Below are 22,134 nucleotides of genomic sequence, written 5' to 3'. Positions count from 1 at the left end.
CAGTTTAAATATATACTTATGTACCTCATGCAGCTGTGAGAGGTGATGCGGTTATCACCCAACTATAGGTGTGAAACTGAATCCCTTATGCTCAGGAGACTCGGTGTTGCATCCCTGAATCTCCGTTCTCATTGTCTGTCTGACTGACTTGTGGAAATATGGGTATGATGGTTAATATTGATCACCAACTTGGCAGGCTCTAGAATCACCCAGGAGACAAGTCTACAGGCGTGTCTGTGAAGGAGATCTTGACTGAATTTATTGAGCTGGGAAGGCCCACCCTAAAAGTGGTGGCACTGTTCCTTTGACCAGAGTCCTGGACCAAATACAAAGGAAAAAGCCAGGTGAGCATAAGCGTTCATCTCTCTCTACTTTCCAACTGTGGATGCCATGTGACCAGCAGCCTCTTGCTTCTGCTGCCATGACTTTCCCTCTATGACAGGTTGTACCCTGAAAGTGTGGGGCAAAAGCAAACCCTTCCTCTCTCCAGTTGCCTTTTTTTCAGGCAATTTATGACAGCAACAAGACAAGTGAGTGATTCAATGGGGCTAGGAAGCCTTTGCCACCAAGGTGCCTGAGCTGCATACCTTCCTTATTGTGGTGTTAGGAACAGAACCCAGGATTTTTATGTAATGAAAAATGCGCTACCGCTCCGCCACATCTTCAGCAGCATGACTTCTTAAGAACTTTCATGGAACTTATATTCTAGGGCCTTCTTCTCAGTGCTTTTAAGGGATGACCTGCACATCAATTTTAAACTGATTTTTGGAGCAAGTGATCAACATACATTGTGCATACTTAAAAACAGTAACCAAAAAGAAATTTCTCTTCTACTTCTGTTCTCTAATCATTCATTTCTTTTCCCTTAGGATCATCATAGTCAATACATAATTGATATGCATATATGCCCAATTTATCACACATAAAATATTTATACAAGTACTAGCAAAATATTATTGTTCCCAGGGTTAGATGGGTATTTTAAACACACACACACACACACACACACACACACACACACACACACACACAATCCCCAATCACTTTTATAAACATGGATCTCCTAGAATAAGATGCATTTAGAAAGGCATTATAGAATAATTCAAAGGCAATAAGTTACCCTGTAGATGATATCTGAAAGTTGTTTGGATAAAACTGATTCTCATTCATTTTTACAATTCATACTTTTTTGCATTCATATTCTACAATCCTGACACTGTCAATCTTGCTTTGCAAATGAGGGTCTCAGAGAGCTTATGTCCTTTGTCTGAGGTGTAGGAACAGAGTCAGAATCTAATCGCCCTTCCTTTCCTCCCTCCCCTCCTCCCTTCCCTCTTCCTACCTTCCCCACCTGCTTCCTTTCTTCCTCCCATTTCTTATTTCTCAGGAGCCATTTCAAACATTACTTAAGACTGATATGGTGGTGTATGCCTATAACACAACCCTAGTACGTGGGATGCTAAAGCAAGAGTACTGATAAAAGCTCAGGGCTAGCTAGAACTACACGGCAATACCCTGCACCCAAACACGAGGCAAACCATCTAACAGTTCATATATAGAACCCTCTTTTTTGTTGTTGTTGCTTTTTTGAGATAGCCCTACCTGTCCTGGAACTAACTCTGTAAACCAGGCTGCCTTGAATTCACAGAGATCCTCCTGCCTCTACCTTCCACGTGTTGAGATTAAAGGTGTGTGCCACCACCACCTGGCCCTAGAACCCTCTTACAACAAGTGCACACACAGAGCCTGGTGAACTTGTTATAAAATTAAAGGAATTTGAGCATTTTCATATATTTGGTTCATTCCCTTATGAGAGAGGAATGACACTGTGGGTAGAGGTGAAGCCTTTCTTGAAATAGTTCAAGTGCCATTGTTTTCCCTCCAAGGGAACCTGAGTCTGTGCCCAGGGTGATGTCTGCCTGCTGTTTCTCTTCCACACTAACATTATTCTAGCCCATCCCATTCTCTCTTTTTGGTATTCAGCTATATGTTTTTGAGACTTAGCCATGTTAATACTTGGACATGTGAACAACTATATAGAATTGTATCAACTTAGTACAATGTGGTGGTTTAGAAGAAAATGGCCTCCAAAGGGAATGGCACTATTAGGAGGTGTGACTTTGTTGGAGTAGGTATGGCCTTGTTGAAGGAAGTTTGTCACTGTGGGGGAAGGCTTTGAGGTGTCTTTTGCTCAAGTTTCACTAAGAGTGGCACTCAGTCCACTTCCTGTTGCCTTCTGATGAAGATGTAGCCAGCATTATGTTCCCTGCCATGAAGATAATGAACTGAACCTCTGAACTGTAAATTGTCACATCAATTAAATACTTTCTTTATAAGAGTTGCTGTGATCATGGTGCCTCTTCACAGCAATGAAAATCCTAATTAAGACATACAATTACGTATTACATATAGTGTGGTATTTCTATGTCCCCACAGCACTTTTGAATTTATTCCAGGATTTTTACATTTTGAGCGTGATAGTTCATGTCTCATTATGACTCTCACTGAGAAGCACATCCATATGAGAGCTTTCTGGGTAGTACATACAGAAGTACATTTATGTTTTAGAATGTGCAGTTGTGGTCATTCCTCTGCTTGCAGCGATCAGACACCTGACAAGAAGCAACTTAACTGAAGAATGGTTCACTCTAGTTCACTGTTCAAGGCACAGCAGTGAGAGCATGGGGCGGCAGGTCACATTGTGTCTGCAGTCAGGAAGCAGAGAGACAACAGATGTGCGGCTGGCTAGCAGGCACTAAGGCCTGCCCCCAAGAGACTTGCTTCCTTCAGTAAGGCTCTGTCTCCTAAAAATCCCACAACTTTCCATGCCACGGACTGACTGGGGACCAAGTGTTGAAGCACATGAGCCAGGAGTGTGCATCTTCTATATTAGATATTGAGAATTAATTGGAAAGTGGTTTTACTAATCCATACTTCCAACAGCTGAATGTGCCAAGTCCAGCTCAGCTGTTCCATGTCCTCTCAGTAGCTTGGAGGGCTGACCATTATCCTGTCCTAGTCTGTGCCATTCCTGCTCTTACCTGAAGCACTCAGAAATAACGAAGTGCTGGTTATATTAGCCAGGCTTCAAGCCCAGGACTGAGGTTTACGCTGTAGACTATCATTTAATAATACTTATTCCAAAGGGGTGGGGACCCCCTGGGTACCAGATAGAGATCAATGGTGAGTGTGTCCTCCATGGAGACCCTACCTTAGAAAATACCACCTTTAAGATAAGCGGTTTGTATTTATAGACCTGGTATCTCAAAAGTTTGTGCACCCAGTGACATTTTTAAGAACCCGTGAGTTGTGTGCAGGGAGGAGATGGTAAGTGAAACAGATGTTATCTATTTTGCTTTAATCTATCTTAGAATTTACAGGGAGAGAAAACATTCACCAAAGAACTTTAGAAGAAGCTGCATAACTTCAGGGTATAGTGTGTGGTAGGAAGGAGTGGCTGGGAGCAGAGAACAGAAAACTCATTTCTGAGGGGGTGATGTACAAGCTGAGATCAAGGGACAAACAAAGAGGTAAATGTTGTAGAATATTATCTTAAGATGTGTTACATTTGTTTTTGCTATGGAACATTTGTTTAATGATGCAAAAATGTGCTGTATTCTTTTACGTTGCATTTGATTAACTCCGTGAAGCTGTGTTACTTTGCCTGCCTAAAACATTGGATTGGTCTAATAAAGAGCTGAATGGCCAATAGCAAGGTTGAAGAAAGGATAGGCGGGGCTGGCATGCAGAGAGAATAGCTAGGAGAAATCAGGAAGGAAAGAACAAGGAGCAAGAAAAGGAGGAGAACATCAGGGACCAGCAACCCAGTTACACAGCAAGCCATGGAGAAAGAAGTAAAGAAAGGTACACAGAAATGAGAACGATAAAAGTCCAGAGGCAAATGGTAGATGGGATAAGTTAAGAAAAGCTGGCTAGAAATAAGCCAATCTGAGGCTAGGAGTTTATAAGAAAGAATAAGCCACCATGTGTGATTTATTAGGGAGGCAGGTTGTGAGCTAAGAGTAAAAGAACCAAAGAGTGAAAAACAACCAATAACCAGTAAACGGGGAAAACATGTGGGAGGAGAAGGCATTTCAATAAAGGAAACAACATGTGCAAAGGCCCAGGGGCGGGAATACATGAAGTGCTGGGTTTGCTAAGGCAAAGGACGCTTATATTGATTTGTGCTTGCTCTGTAAGTATTTTGCATTTAATGGCTCTCTTTTATTAAACAGCTTTCTTGTGTTCTCTTGAAAAGCATTTCAAAATGTTTTATTCATTCAGAAATCCTCTCACCAAGTCTTTAACATCTCTATTTGCTGGCAATGGCCCATGTATGGTCTGGAGGTGGGCATGAATTGGTGCTGTAGATGTCAGGGTCTCCACTCAGAGTGTGTAAATAGTCTGCAAATGGCTACATGCTGAAGAGATAAATGAGAACGCACACCGTGGGCACAGGGAAACTGGCGAGCAGACGTCAAATGGAAGGCAAAGTTTGGAAAGGACCCCTGGGTCAAAGGGCTGCCTTATGGTCCTTGCTTGTTGTGACTTAATCTCATACAACTAGCGTTCCCTAGGAATCAGACTGTAAGCTCTAGTGACATTGGGGGCACAATAGCCAAGTCTGTGGGGGCTGGAGAGGGATTTCCCTGAGGTTCCATCCTTGCTCTGTTACTGGTTCATAGATTTGGGGTAACTTTATTCAATCACTTTGTGCTTTAGTTTCCTTCTTTACAAAATGAGGTTAATGGGAACATCCACTTCATGAGGCTGATCTCAGACAGAAGAATAACTAAACAAGACGGTGTCACAAAGAAACAGTACCCAACACACGGTAAACACTTGGTAACTGTGAGATGTGTTCTTGCATTCATTCCCCAGTTTGCTCAAAGTTAGACGTTGCATGGAGTGCTGAAGACATGGGGATTAGCAAAATGGACCGGTTTCTTTCTATCATGGGGACGACAGAGTCTAAGAAGACTAAATAAGCTAATGGACAAATGGACGCACAGCAACGCACAAGAGAATCCAGCTCATGACACCGTGTAGAGGAAAGGCAAGGGGTGGGAAGTGACATTTGAGCTCAGTCAGGTGAGAAGAGAGAGTCCACCATGATGGAGAAGGGATTCTAGGCAGTGAGCATGGCATGTTCAACGGTTTGGGAATGGGGCAGGACATTTGGATTAGTTCTCCAAAGAAGCCAAGCAAGTGAAGAAACCAGGAAGACGTTCTAGCTCTTTGTGACTTTGCCCCACATTAAATGCTTCATTTCTTCCCTCCGTCTCTCCTTCCGGCCTTCTTCCATGGGTGTGTGGTTTGGTACATGTGGTAGATGCACGTACGTGTGTGGGTGCATGCGTGTAAAGCACGAGAGAGCTAGAGCAGCTCATTTAGAATCTTCTGCGGTCTGTTCTTCCCTATTGCCTTGAGGTAGGCACTGAACTACACACTTTCCATTTCAGCCATGCTGGCTGGCTGGAGAGCTCTGGGGACCCATCTGTCTTCTTCCCCATAGTGCTATGGTTATAGTCATTGTAACTATATCTAATCTTTTTTTTAAACTTTTTTTTAGGTTAAATTATCTGGATTTTTAATTAGTTATAAGCATTTTCTTTTTTAATTAATTTACTTAAAATTTCCACCTCCTCCCATTCTCCCATTTCCCTTCCCCTCCTCCCCCTCCCCCTCACTCTCCAGTCCTAAGAGAAATCAGGGTGCCCTGCCTTGTGGGGAGTCCAAGCCCCCCCTCCATCCTAGGAAGGTGTGCATCCAAACAGACTAGGTTCCCAAAAAGCCAGTCCATGCAGTAGAATCAAAATCCAGTGTCATTATCATTGGCTTCTCAGTCAGCCCTCATTTTCAGCCACAATCAGAGAGTCCGGTTTGATCATGTGCTCGGTCAGATACAGTTCAGCTGGCCTTGGTGAGCTCCCACTAGATCAGTTCCAGCATCTCAGTGGGTGGAAGCACCCCTCGCCGTCCTGCCTTCCTTTCTTATATTCTCCCTCCTTCTGCTCTTCATCTGGGCTTACACAAAACATACTGACCATTTATTTTTATATGTGTGCTAGGGATATGAACTCAGGTCCTGATGTTTGCAGAGTAAAGGTTCTTACACACTGAGCCATCTACTTGTTCCCTACTTTGCCAAGTTTTGGCCATAGGAAAGGGTTTTCAAATTTACAAAAGTTGTCTTGTCACTTCTCACAATTTCTCTTTACTCATTGTGCAGTGTCCACATCTCCCCTGTTCTTATGGCCTCAGGAGACAGGGATGGATAAATTCCAGGGTCTCCCTAGGAAATGTTCTGTAGACTGACTTTGTCCCTGCCTCTTCCTCCCCAGATGAACCCAGTTTCAAGCAAGGTGCTAAAAATTCTCCAAACTGAAATGCTGCAAAAATATTCCAGCCCCACCTAATGACTGCTTTAAGTCAAGCAAGCCATCAAAGTCAACAAAATTGCCAGGTATTCATACTTGACATTTCCTGAAGTTTCTAGTAATTGCCTCTCTTGAGAAACTAATCCTTGACGCTGAGTTTCTCGTTTCTTTTGTGTGAGCAGAGAGAGCAGCCCAATCCCAGGCTAATATCAGAGACACTTAGGAGACCTTGGGGTGAGCTTGGGGGAACTGACGGGAGCTGTGTATTGATTTTCTAGAAAAGCAATGGGAAGGTAGGGACATCAACTCTTATGACTTGATGTTGCTTTAACTTCCCAAATGAAAAAAGTCCATCATTTCCACTGTCACGCATTTTCCCACAAAGGGAAAGTGGTGTGGATAGAGCCGGTGCGCTTTGGCCAGGGGTGAATGAGCTGAGAGACCCCGATCACCACTGCCTGAAACCATGCTTCACAGATTTTCTCTAAGACCAACTGGCTTGGGGTTCTGTTTGGTCTTGGTGCTGTTGGACAGACTCAAACTCTAAGGGAACCGAAGGTCCCTGCATTGGGATTGAAGAGCCTCTCTGATATTCCTGGGGGGATTCTTTCCCTACATGTGCAGTTGACAGTCCTCTGACTTGAGAAGATTCGGAGAGTGGAAGGGGGAACAGGGCCATGCTGGTTGTCAGCCCATCCCACCTACTGGTCTACAGGCTGTGGAGAAAGGACCAAGGTCTTCCAGAGGTGGTTTTGGTGTCTGCAATGACCATGATGTCCCTGTAGGTTTCTTGGAAGAGAGCTGAATGGGGAGAAAGAACACTGGAGTTCTGAGTTTATTTCTTGTAGTTTGTTAGTTTTTCCAATTTATATCTTTAACAATTAAATTTTCAGTGACTTAATTATCCTAGCATATAATAATAACTAACACTTATTCTTTCAACATTTGCTATGTACTGGGCATTTCGAAATATCTCTTTTAATCTCAAAGAGGGGGAAGTGGTGCAGGAGAATTGTCTGTATTCTGTCAATCATGTTTTAAATAAATGCTGATTGACCAGGTAGGAGGTGTAGGTGGGAAAACCAGATAGGAAGTGGAAATGATGCAAGGAGAGCAGGAGAATTCTGGGGACGAGGAAGTTGATTCCTCCCATTCCTGCCCATCGAAGAAGCAACATGTGAGCTGACAGCTGAAAAAGGTACCAAGCCACATGGCTAACACAGATAAGAATTATGGGTTACCGTAAGATGTAAGAATTAGTTAATAAGAAGACTGAGCTAATGGGACAATCAGTTTATAATCTTATGGAGTTTTGTGTGTGATTGATTTTCTTTGGGGCTTGCCAGCTGTGGGGTACTGGGTGGGGCAGATACCCCAACAAGCAGGCCCCTTCATGTTACAGATCAGAGAAGTTAAGTCCCTGGTTGACGACACACAGCTAAAGGGTGGGGAGCCAGAAGATGTCACTAGACATTTGGTATCTGAGCTTATATATCTAATTAATACATTATAGACAGGTAGGGTGGAGAAGATGGCTTAGTTGGTAAAAGAACTAGCTGTACAAGCATAGAGTTCAGGTTCCCAGCACCCTTGTAAAAAGCCAGCTGGGCCTGCGTGTGTCTTTAATTACAGCATGATGGGTAATGGGGAGACAGGAGGATTGCTGGGGCTGGCTGGCTGTAAGCTAGCTGAAGGAAGGCAAAAGTTTCAAGTCAGTACGGAACAGCACAGGGAGAGGTGTTGAAGGACGGCCACATCTTCTCCAATCTCCACGAGTTCCTAAGCCTGTGTACGTTTATACAGTGTGTACATATAACCAGACATACACACTGAGAAAGGAACTAGATAAAGTCTGTCATCACCCCACCATCACAATAACAAGGCAGCTAGTCTCTCCAATGGCCCCCGATAAACCAAATCCCCTGGTGTCTATGTCCACATAGATGCCTTGCCTTGAGCTTGTACTGTGATATTGACCTGAGATGATGTTTGGGAGGCCTTGCGTGACTGTTGACACTATGTCATAAAGGAGCTTTTGAACACCTGTTTGGGGACCATGGGTCCTTCTGGAAACCCAGTTTTTATTCTATGCTCTCCCTGTCACTTGAAGTGAAGAAGTCATGTGTAGGGACTCCTAACATCAATGGTCACCTATGGGGTGAGCCTCCATCTTTGGTGCTTAGGTCTATAGAATTCCAGGCCATTACAGCTAGATCCATTCTGTGGAGCTCCATCTGCCCGTGGCCTGTGACAGGTAACTACAAATCTCAGCCTTGAGCTTCCACGCCATGGAGGTTTTAAAATGCTGCAATAGATAAGCAGAGCAGGTGTTTGCTAGTGTCTCCAGGATGTTTGCACATGAGATAATAACATAATTAGTAATAACAATTAGTGCCACAAGATGGGATGATACAGCAACACCACTGCTCAACTTGAACATTTTCAGTTAGAGATAGGTCCTAGAGTTCATTTTTCTCCAGGTCTATAAGACATATGAATCATCCATCTGTTGTTGGATGCTATTTATTACTGTTATTGCTTGGGGCCTGGGAGGATATCAGCATGGTGCTTCCTTAAACATTTTGTGTGTTTATAGGAGGTGAAACTCACTAAACAGAAATGTTGGTTTAAAGAATAATACCCCGTCCTACCACTTGCCTCCTTTTCTGTCCCTCCTACAGACAGCTAAGAGACTTTGTAAGAAGAAGAGATCAAGCTGCAGCTATAAAAAGACTAGGTTCGATACCAAGAAGAACTTTTTGGTAGCTGCAGTGATTATGTGAAGGCCAGGGCACTGTAGCCACTGCTGCCCCATCCATGTAGCTCTCAAAAATTAGGGGAAAGAATTATAGAGAGAATTACTGTTCTGGGCTAATTAAATTCCTGGCCTAACCTTTCACAAATTCCATTGCTCTGCATCCTAAATTACATCCTTGTGAATTTCCAGAGAGGTAGCACTCCCCTCTTTCTGCCGCCTCTTAAACACACCCCCAGTTGTCTACGTCTTGTATGAGGAGTGTCAGCTTTTGTGCCGTGCTGGCCTCTGACATTTGGGCCTGCTCTGGTGGTGTGATTGCCTGCTCCTCAGGATTCCCAAGATTGGGTTCTTAGGAAGAGCAATCATGCAGCCTCCTGGGTGGAAAGCTGACATTGACCTTGCTCAGAGCTGGTGAGACAAGCAGTTGGAACTGAAGGCTGGGTATTCTGCCCTTCTCCCCACTGATACTGATATCCTCTATCTTTCTGTGGGGGTGTATGGGGTATTGGGGAGAAAAGAAAATGTAAGATGCTTGCGAGACTTGGTTTTCAGGGTCTGGGGGAAGTGTTTGGAGGTTTCCAGGATTCTGCTCTGGACTCCAATAGGGGTCTTTACAAGAGAAGTAGGGCAAGAACTCCCAAGAGTAGTTGCCCCGTCCATTTATCTCCAGTCCCAAATGTGGCCAGCGGCCATCTTTGTTTCTCATGATTCTACTTCCCCCCAGTCACGAACTCTGAGAAGCAGAGCTTTCTCATAAAATTAACTGTGGACCAGTAAGAAACAGTTGGGAATGAAAGCTACCCGTTAGGGCTGGACAACTTTGGGGAATGGTTTTCCATTCTCCAGGAAAGACTCTGAGGGGTCAAGGGACCTTGTTCTCTCTCTGCAGGCAGAACCTCACCCCCAAATACCAGGACACCTAAGAATCTTTTCTTAGAGGAGCGGGGAGTAGACTGCCTACAATTAAATCCTGACAGAAAGATTTCTGTAATGCTTAGTGAGTGTCCTAACCCTGGAGCTTTAGTCTCAACAGTGAAATGGGCATCCTAGCTGTGAGACCTCTTAGCTTGTTGTGAGGTTGCATGAAACAATGTATGCATGATATTTGGCATATTTCCTGGCACAGAGCAAACACTGAAACAAGCAGCTATTGTTGCCTGCTAAAACCCAGCTAGTTGGTATCAGTTAAAAGTCATAGAGCATGTACAAGAGGCCAGACCTGTGCTAGATGCAGAGAAAAGTAGGTGAGAGTTAAAGTGATCAAGGGAGGAAGAAGGGAAGAATTGAGCATCCCTTGGGAAGCTTCTTTAGGGAAGATTCTGTTTCCCTGGACCATTGCTTCTAATCTCAGTCACCAATTGTAGCTGATGCAACCTCTGTCCTCTTTTGCTTATGTCCTTGGTAGAGAACATTGATGATTATCTATAGAATTAAGCCCTTAAGAACCATCACTGGGTAGCGACTCACTTGACTATTGTGTCCTATGATACAATAGTTTTTCTTTAAAAAAAAAAATTGTTCCTGGAGGGAAGCAATAGCTAAGGAAGCTGTCAGCCGTTGATGCTGTTAGGGGAGGGAGAGTAAGTTTGCCTCAGAGATGCAGCTCCTGAAAGACACCTTGACCCCAACACATACAGGCAGCAGTAAGGGGATTCAGTGGGTTTAAAAAGAGAGGGAACAATGGGGGTGGGAGGGTAAAGTGATCGGATGGAAATGGGGGAATTGGAGGGGAGAGAATAGGCAATGGATTTGATCAAACACATATGCAAATAGTATGGAATTATCCATAAAAAATGCAAAAACAGTTCTTATCTTGGTAGCTCTTAAAGTTTTTATAGTTTCTTATTTATTTATTTATTTCTATTTATCATGTTCTTTTCTATTATTTTCCTTGTGGATATGATTCACTTACATACCAGTAACATTTTAACTCTTGGATGGATTATTTCCATGTTTCTACTACCTTTGCTTCTATTTTCATATGTGGGAAGTTTCATCTGAAATCTTTTGGTAGTGGCTACCTGGCCACCATGATGAAAGTCTTCTTTCAGCCACAGCTAAGCTCAGTGGGTCATGGATGTATTTGTGATGTCTGCCAAGGCAGAAGAGATGCTATAGATTTGGTGGGTGGATCTTGAGTGTGGGATCCATACTGCAACCTCCCTGGCTTGCCCCTAGAAATGAAGCAGTAGTTTCTTGTGTAGAGTAGACTGGCAAATCTCCCTCTGTGGATTAATAGGCAGCAATAGCAAAGATGGCTGCTGTCCTGGAAAAGGTTGACTCAGGGCATTGGAGCAGTGAGTCAGCATTCATGCTGCAGGCAGGAGTCCGTCCTGCCAATCAATTGACCTTCTCTTGACAGCTGAATTGGTTTTGACTTTTTGACCAGGGCCAACTTCCTTGGGTAACCATGGAAACTTTAGAGTTAGAACACAAAGCCATGTTCAAGGCAGCCAACAGACCCAAAAGATTCCAAATGATTCTTCCATGTGTGCTAATGTCTGTTGAGGACCTACTGTGTGTTGGTGGCTTTGTATAGATGAGATGGTTTTATGAAATTTATTGACGGATGTTCTTACTTAGGAAGTTATAAACATAGTGAAATTGTTTGTAAATTTATCAATGATTTATTATAAAGAAATTGCAGAAAAAATTCTACACTGCAGTGAAATTAAACAGTCTAAGGGTCTCATAGGAACATTATTTTTTTTTTCACTTAGAGCAGTGGTAAATGTTTGCTTATGAAGTAAGCCCAGCTTATTTGAGAAGAGACTTGATACGTGGAAAGTTGTAGGAAAATGACATTACAGGTAGAATTCTGGCCCTGGTCTCCGTGGACAAAGGAGAAAACTGATACTCAGAGAAGATGCCACCTGGCCAAGGCAGCACAGCTGGCAAAAGGAAGAAGCATCTTGCAAGCACTTGCTGATGCCATCCTGGGTCAAGTTCTGAACGGAGTGATGGATGCAGCTGTGCCTTCTCATCTCTGGGAGTCTGTCAGAAAGACAGATGGGGCAGGGCCTTACAGGAACCAGTCTTGGGCAGGCAGGTGGCTCTGCAGTAATCACCAAGTGGAGAGTTACCAGAATGGCTAGGACATTCACAATGAGAGACTTCACAATGAGAGACAATGCACACTTTTGGACTCCGGCATATCTGGGCGATCTCCTAAATCCTCAGTTGTTAAAACTCAACATTTTTGTCAATTATTTGAAATTTGATGTAATAGATTTAAAACATAAAATATATCCATCTCTTCTCTGTCATCTTTTCTCTTAACTACTCTCTCTATCCTCCCATCCAACTTTGAGATTTTTTTTTTTAGTTTCTACCATCAAGTCTAGTTACTGCTGTTTAGTTAGTTTTGCGAGTGGGGCCTGAGTTTATGTAATCAATCTACCTGAGATTATATTATTAGAGAAAACCGACTTTCCCTCACCCAGCTGCTTTGAAACGCCAAAAGCTCCATAGTTACTAGTGGGATCTCTATGCTGGGACTTCGTCTGGCTTGAGCTTACTGAGGTCTTGCCTGTGTTGTCACAGTCTCTGTGAGTACCTGCCCTTCTGTGTCCAGAAACAGTTTCCTCCAAGTTTTCCACCACATTTGACTCTTAGAAATCTCTCTGTCCTCTCTTCTACCAAGATTCCTGAGCCGCGTGCGAGCGCGCTTGTGTGTGTGTCTGTGTGATGCATCATTTAGAGCTGAGCAGTCCAAAATCTCTTATTCTCTGAGCATTAGAGCAGCCGAGGGTCTGAGTTAGTTGCTGTCTACTGCAAGGAGAAGATTCTCTGAGGGTTGAGAGGTGCTCTGATCTGTGGGTACAGTAAGACAAGGGAAATTTTAACACTGTATCCATTTAGTAGTACTGGCTTCTCCTTTAGAACCTATGATCTATGTAGGATCAGATTCTTGACCCCTTCACCAGTACCAGGTGTGGGACCCATCTCATGAAGCCCCAAATCCTCATTTTTCTAGCTGGCATTCTTGGTCAAGTTATGCAAACACAGGTTTCACATACCCCGTCAGCAAATGAGAGCAAGGGTGGCTCCTGGCCCAAAGAACTGCTGTGAAGATTACAGCCATCTTACATGTAAAGCTCTTGGCTAGATCCAGGCTCAAGGAAGTATTCAGTCAGCAGCCACAATTGTCAGATGTAACTATCATGATCAGGTTTCCCAAGGAAAGACATTGAACAATGGGAGAGGCCACGAGGCATCGGCCATCTTGATTTGAGCCTTCCGGCCTGTGGGGAAAGGACAACTAGCTCTGGAAAAGAACCCTCTGACTCTGGGGTCAAGTGCAGTCAATACAAGTGTTCGTAGACCTCTGGAGCCCGGCAGGAGATGCCTCTGTGCTAGCCTGTGTTCTGATATGGGTTCCAGGTGCCCAGAGCAAGCCCTGTCCATCCTCAGGTCTTCACTTTGCATTTCTCTAAACAGATCAGAGTAGTAAGGGAGTCGTAGCCATCAATGCGGCATCATAGTCCACATGGAGGGAAGGTATGGATTTCACTGGCCCACACAGAAAAATAATCAACAGCACGGGCCAAAGAGACCACAAGGCAGGAGATGTGAAGATCTCTGCCTTCTTCTCAGAGCGCTAACAGTTGCAGAGTGCCAGGTACTGAACTCACTCTTCACATGCAATGACTGTAATGCAACACACTCTCTAATACTATACTATTCTGTTGTATTAGTTTGTTTTTTCTCATCATGGTGACCAAACACCTATAGCAAAGAAGTTAAAGGAAGGATGCTTTGTTTTGGCTCATGGTTTCAAAGTGTCAGTCCATCATGAACCCTGGCAAGCGTGGCAGGCCAGGAAACAGAGCAAGACAAGAAACAGGCAGGGATATATACTCCCAAGAAGCCACTCCTCCACGTAGCTAGAGGCCATCTCCTGAAGTTTCCAGAGACTCCCCGGAGAGTATCATTATTTGAGGAAGAAGTGTTTAGGTTATGAACGGATGGGGGATGTGGCACATTCAAACTGGAACACCAATAGGAAGGGTCTCTGTCACAATGTGTTTCACTCAGTGCCTTTCAACTTTACGAAAAGGCAAAGATGATTATGCATTCAGTGGAAGCCATACTTTAAGGTCTGAATTTGGATAATTTTATGGTCTAGTGATTTGAAATACAATCTTGTATTTTAATGCTAAGGCCTGACAACACCCACAGCTCTCGGGTAGGTCTGGTGCTGTGAAGAAACACAGCCAAGGAAGTCTGTGGTGTGCTATGTTGATAAGAGAAGTCTCTGTGGATTGGCTGTATTAACCCATTACCAGCTTCCCATAGCTTCAGCTTACTGTGGGCGTCTCAGGTCTATCAGAATGTAACACCATTGTATGAGAGAATCATTTGCATTTAACACTCAATACATACTAATGAAGTGGGTAAGATTTTCATCCACTTAAAGATAAAAACTGCAAAGGTCTGGAAGAGGAGCACTGTCATCTCTAATGCCCCAGCCAGCTTTCTCATCCTCCTACATGAATCCTACAAGAGTTGGGCAAAGCTGGGACATTTAAAATAGTGGGTCCCACGGGCTGGACATGTAACCCGAGATAGTTTGCCTAGCATGTTTATCCCAGCACCCAGAAAACCTCTCTTTATTGAGTACTTATTGTATGCATCTCACCTGCTGAAGGTTTAATACGTATTGAATTTAGCCCTCATAACATGAGATGGATACTATCTCTGTTTTAAAGATGGGAATTTGGAGGCTCAGAAGGGTTAGGCGACTTTCAAAGGTCAATGGTCAATCAACAAGAGTGTGCTGAACCCTGAACTGAAGCACAATTTATGATACTCAAAAGTCCCTTCTTCATATCTTTTTTAATCAACTTGGGAAAAAGGGCCATTATGTATATACAATTACTCCGCTTTGTCTTTATTTCCCTTTTAGGTTAGCAGTATACATCAGCAGACATGTATGTATCATGAGAGAGTTGAGGGAAGAATGCCTTTCAAAAACCATATGGCCTTTGGGGGCCCCTGGGAATAGAAGGAGGAGGAGAGGATGAAGGGGTTTCTGGGTCTAATGACTTTCACGAACTCCACTGCACATGACTGAGATGACCCCATTGTCTCTTTCGGTACCTAGTGATGTTCCCCACTGGCTAGTCTCCATGGCACTCTTCCCATGAGTTCACTTTCTGCCTATCCTGCCCATCTGCTCCAGCTGGTGTCTGCCTTGGGCAGAAGATGGTCATTTATTCTTTTGCTGTTTTGCAGACCTAGGGCGATGGTCACTGGGTGCCAGGGGACTAACAGGAAGTCAGAGGCTTCCGGGCTGTTCATCTGGAGTTCACTGGGGTGTCAGAGGCTAATTGTGGCTCTGCTTGGGTTGTCGCTGTTTGATTAAACATCTTGAGCTGAGCACCATTCATCCAATGGTTGCCAGGGGTACGTATTTTTAGCAGTGGGCAAATAGCTTATCAATTGTGCATATAAAATGCAGCCAAGAGAAAGCCATCATTTTCCGTGACCCTGCCTTGTTCTTCTATGAAGGCAAGGACAAAAGAAACAGTAAACAATGTTGGTATTCACATATCCGCTTATATGATATGTGAATCATATCATATAATTCAGGAAGATCCTTTCCTGATCTGCCTACCATGCAACAGGCACTGTACCAGAGACGAGGATGCAGTAGAGGACAGACACACAGTACTCCCTGTCCGCAGGGATCTCATATCCTACACTGGTCTGTAGGGTTGTGTTCTGTTACCATCAGCTCTGTGGCCCTGGGTAAGTCACATGTCTCTGGACTTACTTCTCACGTTGAATATGTGTTTTGGTCTGTTCATGCACTGAGGACAGAAAGGACACTGGGCACTAAGCAAGGATGGCTCAAGAGATGCAGTCATTTTCTGGCTCCTGGTTAGGGTCCAGGGAAGTCTTGGAGGCCATGGAGAACAGAGTCAAAAGTCCCAGAACAGCCTGAGCAAAGGCATGAATGTGTGACCGTGAGAAGCACACACAGCAAAGAGGACATGAGGAACACAGGCAAACTGAAGTTCTCCTCCGGTCGCTGACTCAAGCTGTCTTTCTAGCCTTAAGGCTATGGCTCTCAGGGGCCACTTCCTCAAGACAGCTCACTGCCCAACCACCAGGGCTGTGTGTAAACTGCACCCATCCGTCTGACTTCAAAACCCCAGCTGTTTTCGAGGTTTGCATCCAGCATCCTCAATAGCAGGAGACATTAGGGGGAAAATGATCTGGTGTGAATATGCTGCTTTAGACTCCTGTTTCAGACATTGCAAGAGCTGGCCACAAGGGCCAAGGATGGACCCCATCTTCCTGGCAGAGAATGTCACTCAAGGGCTACTGGCATTATCCCAGAAGGGCATGTGTGACAAAAAGAAATGGGGAGCCTCTGCCACTTTCTGTCTGTGTGATTTGGGGCCATGGCTCCAACTTCTCTGTGCATTAGTTTGCTCACCTGTGAGAAACAGAATGATGTGGTACTCGGGAACTTTTGTGACGATCTCACGGATTACACAACATGGTGACAGTGCCTACAGCAATGCCTGGCACCACAGTGTGTACACACTGCTATTAGATGGGCAAACAGGCTCAAAGCAGACGTATCAGGGCCAATTTGCTGATAATTATTGACGTGACACCAATTTTTGGTGCTCGGTCGGTGCTCTCTGAAGACACACAGAGGTCTGTTGTGTTGTGAACGCACTGGAAAGTTTCCAAGGGTCACCGTGGGAAATGAATTGGGTGACGCAGTCAAATGTGCCGGTGACTGGTTGGAAATTAAGTTGATATTGTGTTTGATAGGGATCTTTTTGAGGCAAAAATCTTGTAATTCAAAGAATCCAGTTTAACCTAGCACTCTTCCTCTATGCAAATAATAATAATAATAATAATAATAATAATAATACTATCTTCCTGCCTGACTACTGAGGAGGATGGGGGAGTTTAGCACATGCGCAGATGCTGTACCATACCTGGGGTGCAGGACCTTCAGCGAAGTGCTTCCTTTCCCTGCAAGTGTGAGTCTGCTTTCTGGTACAGCAAACTCTCTGAAAGTGGGGACATGGAATTCATTGATTCTGAAACCGACAAGTTAGATCTTGTTTGCTGAGTCTTACTTTTGGGATCCAGGCTACCCGTTTCTTCAACAAGCTGCACCTCAACGTCCTTCATCTGTAAAATGGGGAATGACAACACCCACCTTTCAGGGTTTTTTGTGTCAATTAGATGATTTGACACTGTTTAAGTGCTTAGAAGTGGTTCTGGCTATTCAGTTGGGTGAGGGAGAGCTTGTGTTTTTCCTAGGACACTCTGGCAAGCCTCATTGCTCTGCCTTCAACATAGATGCTGGCTCTGCTTGCTTCCAGGCTTTCCCTATGAGCCTGAGTCTCTGAGTCGGGTGGAAAGTCAGATAGATACTCAGAAAGGTGTGCACACGGCGGCAGAAGACAGTGTGTGGCGGAACTGCTTCCAAAGGGAGCAGACACTTGACCCAAGGATGGTGAAAGGATCCTGGAGGAAGAGCCGTACCTGCAGCAGTAAGGAGGAGGGGGCAACTAAATAGACTGCCTTCTTTTCAGATTGGCCATTTCATGCCCAAGTTAGGATTTGAGCTTCATTTGAAGATCAGATGGGAAGGACCAGGGAGATGGGTCAGCTGGATGGGGTGGCCCCAAGTCCCCCTGACTTGAGTTCCACTCACAGAACCCATGTAAAGAGCTGGATGGGGTGGTGAGCACTGTGATGTCAGCACACCTGCAGCAAGATGGGAGGTAAAGAGAGGAGAATTGCCTGGACCCCTGTGGACCACTAGCCCAGCATAAGCAGGGCAAGCAACAGAAACAACAAAAGAGACCCTGCCACAAGGTGGAAGGCAAGAACGTTGGCACACCAAAAAGTTGTTCTCCATGCGACACACCGGAGCTCATATATGCAGAAAAGTAATACATTACAAAGAGAAGAAAACCAAAGGGCAGGTCATGCTGACAGCACGCTTCCATGTAGGGTTACCTTCCAGCTCAGGCTGTCCTCATCTGGCCTCTTTATCTATGGCATCTTTTCCCCTTTCTCAGACAGACAGAGAGAAAGAGAGCGAGAGAGAGGAGGATGAGGAGGAGGAGGAGGAAGGGAGAGACAGAAACAGAGATAGAAAGAGAGAGGCAGTGGCTGGGAAAGAAGTAGAAACAATCCTTCACTTCAGTGACCTTGCAGCCAGTGGAGGGGCTTTATCTTAAGGCGATGGGGAGCCATAAAAAAGTTTTGAGCATTAAGGTGTTTACTAAGTATGAAGCTTATTTGTATCAAATTCCAGGTATTTCTGAAGGATAATGAGGTGTGTGTGTGTATGTGTGTGTGTGTGTGTGTGTGTGTGTGTGTGTGTGTGTGTCTGTGTGTGTGTGTAGCACAGGCTCTGCCAAGCACATCAACAAAGTCGGCGAATACGGTCAGCCCTGGAGCTTCCTCATCCTTGTGATACGACAAGAAAGGCAGGCTATTGAGAAACTGAGAAATAACCTCTTCCCACGCAGTGTGCACTTCCTTGTCCCCTTCTAGGCTTTGTGGAGGAGGGATCTGAGAGATCTAGATGTCCGGGAACATTAGAAAATGTCCCAGCATTCACAGCCCAGGTGCACGCCCTCCAAGGCTGCCCTCCAGAATGTTCTGTTCCACACTGGGACCTATGTTCAGATGCAGGGTCAAAGTGGTGTTGTCTGAGCTAGGAGATGTGGACAGACAGGGAACAGGCCATACTCAGAGGACAATGCCTAATTACCTGGGGACCTTGGAAAGCAATTTTCTATGGTTGGAGAAATTGGATTTTTATTTTTGTGTGTGTGTATGTGTGCGCGCATGCATGCTTCCAGCCCAAGTACACAGCAGGATGACATGTAGGTCAAGGAGGCATAATTATATGGAAATGGCTTTAGTCTGGGAGCTTCTGAAAACCCTCCTCTGGACCCTGGGAGTGATGGAGAGGAGGGAGTTTTGGGTTTTCCCAAACTGACATGAACCGGCGGGAGACGGTTTCCTTGGAATGTTGGAGATATTTGTTCTTTTCTGGCTTCAGGACACAGCATGTGTGCCCTAAAGAGAAGGCGCTGTGCCCTTCCTGCTCAGCAATGACGGTGTGCATGATGGCTTCAGTCCTAAACTATGCTTGCAGTATGACGGCTACGCTTTAGATAAGGCTGGTTATCCTGGGGGTTGGGCCTCCCCAGAGTGGTACTAAAAGCTTACGGAACCTGTAAGAGGTGGGGCTTGGTGGTGGGTAGTTATGTCATGACGGCTCTTTCTGTCCTTTATGTTTATTTTTTCTGTCTGTGCGCATGTGTGAGGGAGCACGCCATGGCAGAGACGTGGCGATGTGAGGTTGGCGTGGGATAAGAGAGTCGGTTCTCTACCATCATCATGTGGGGATTCTGGGGATGGGGTTTGAACTCAGGTCTTCAGGCTCGGAGGCAAGTGCCTTATGTGCTGAGACAGCTCGCTAGCTGACACCTGTTCTCCTGGGGAAACTGATTCCTGTCTCACAGGAGTTAGCTCCTATGACAAGCCCAGCCCCTCTGGCCTCCTTTCTTCTCCCACCGTGTGGCTTCGCTCTTCTGAGTGCACCTCCTTCTGTGTCGGTGTTTGTGTTATGCCCTGACACAGCCAGGATGCCCTTGCCAGATGTTGGCGTGGTGCTATTCGAATTTTGCAGCTACCAAAGTCATGTGCTGACTAAAACCTCTTCTCCTTATACATCACCCCGCCTCAGACATTTTGTTCTGGCAACACAAACCAGTTTAAGAGGGTGATCTTGGAAAAGTTGATGAAATTTCTGTCTGTTGAGGAAAACTGATTCTATGTGAATAAAGGGCTTTGTAGAGTTGGACATGGATGGTGGGCGTGGCTAATTTTACTCACTACTTTTGTCTACTCTATGGGGAAGTGAAGCTCTCCAAACAAGGCACACTGTCCCCAGCCTTTGGCCTTTCTGTGCCCTCTTCTTTTCCTGCAGTCCTTCTCCCAACCATCTCATCTGAATGACTCTTGTCTGTCCTTCATGAATCATCTGGACACCCACCAGCAGTGCCAGCCTGATGTCCCCCAGACTTGCTATAACCTTGCCTATGACAAAGCAAACTGTCTTTTTTAACTCGTCACATGCACGACGGGACACTAAGTGTCTATGGGGAAAGCAATCCCTGCCCTCCCAGAAATGAAAGAAACTGTAAACAGTCACTGCAGGAGCATTAAAAAGGAGGACAGTGCCAATAAATGATTCTATACCGTTTCCTGTCACAAAAGAAGTGGTCACAATCATCCCAATGACTTCCATCTGGAAGTCTCTTATTACAAGCTAGAAATGGTGGAAATAGCTTCATACTCAATGATTGCTGCTCTGCCCCTCACGTTGAAGGTGGGGTTCACTAGACCAATCCTGTAATGGAGAGGATATGGACTTAGATTTAGTGACTGCCCCAAAGTCACTGCTTACTAAGTAGCAGAGTCTGGATTTGAACCCATGTCTTTCTCAACTACAATATGTCAGTTGCCACAATTCTTTAAGAAGGAACCATTGCTTCCATCAATAGTCACACAGTCTACAAGCCAGAAATTTTGCTCTCTGTTCCACTGGGCTGCTCCTTATCATGGGTACCATCCACCAGTTATTTACAATTTCAGGGGACCCCGCCCTTTCCTTGCTTTCAGATTCCCCAGAATGAACAAGACACTCTGGTCAAACCAGGAAAGGGTGGGCTTCTTTCCCAGTCGTGGAGTCACAAGTGCAAAGTCACGGAAGTGTGAACACATGCTGCATTTGCAGAGCTGTAAGATGACAGGCTTGGCTGGTGTGCGGACCGCAGGGGAATGAGGGATGAGAATTCAAGAGCCCAGTGTGATAACCTCTATGAAATTGCTTTGCAAACTTTCAAGGTTGTTTTGGGGGACTGTCGGAGATAACGCCCGTGAAGCAGCTTTGCACACTGGAAGAGTGTTAGGCAAATGTTAATTATCAGAAGATATTTTGGAGGTAGCCTGATTGGTATGGGGAATGAGATAGCAGAAAATTAAAATAGCTGCTAATTTCTCTTGAATCCACATTCTCAAAAGCATTCATACATGAAAAACTCTAATTCCAATGCTCTCATCTCTCCCCATTCTCAGATAAATAGATTATAATAGATTTTAGAAGCTAATAAAAATTCAGCCTGTTTCCTGGTTATTATTGATTTCACAACCAGGTTTAGCAACCTGGAGTAATATTTTGTTGTTTGCCCATAAGAGCCCAGTGAGTTCATTCTTTACCGAAATACTCATATATGGATGGCTGCGTCTCCTTTCTTGGCTATCATGGCACTGGGACTCTCATGAGGATAGCCCTGTGTCCTTCTGTATTGTTTATAGTGGGGTGCTTAGTCTGTGCCATGATACCTGACGCACAGCAGAACTTGGACAGACAGAACTTGGAGTAGCATGTGAGTCTAGATACCCACATTCCACAGGAGTTGCTGTAGGGACACCTTTACTCTGTTTTGGGTCTGTTGTCCTCAATGTCATTCTGTCTGTTTGGTCAGAAACTTAATCTATTTTCCCATTCTCATAATGTACTGTAGGTCAAACTAATTTCCTGAATACATAGTAATGTCTGCAATAAAGAACCCAAACTTGCATGCCAGCTGGAGTCATATATAGGATCAAAAATAAGAGGTGGAAGCTACTATAATTATGATAATTATTATTAATTGCAGAAAAGATAGTTATGTTTTTCAAAACCCAGAAGGATCAACTGAAAAGTTATAAGAGGAATAAAAAAAGAAGATCAGGGCTGAATACATCAGCTGTGACCGATCAGGAAACAAGGTAGGAGGATTCCCTGTACACGCCCTAACCACTCACTAGAGAACACCTACATTCTGAGTGGGGTAGGGACAGGGCTCTCTTCCTGTCTTGGTTATATTTTGTCTCCTGGGTCCTCAAGTAGCTTGGTTGGTAACCAAATTCTCACAGTGTCACTCCCGT

General features: G+C 44.7%; 1 protein-coding gene across 1 annotated transcript in view; it reads right to left on the bottom strand.

The window, feature by feature from the left end:
- Positions 1-22,134, bottom strand: part of Gpr139 (G protein-coupled receptor 139) — a 44,673-nt gene that overhangs the window by 4,574 nt on the left and 17,965 nt on the right. The gene's annotated exons all lie outside the window — the stretch shown is intronic.

This window comes from Myodes glareolus, chromosome 7, assembly GCF_982192425.1.
Source record: "Myodes glareolus chromosome 7, mMyoGla1.1, whole genome shotgun sequence".
In the NCBI taxonomy this organism is placed as follows: domain Eukaryota; kingdom Metazoa; phylum Chordata; class Mammalia; order Rodentia; family Cricetidae; genus Myodes; species Myodes glareolus.
The sequence above is the reverse complement of the archived record's forward strand: the minus strand, read 5'-3'. Positions and strand labels throughout refer to the sequence as shown.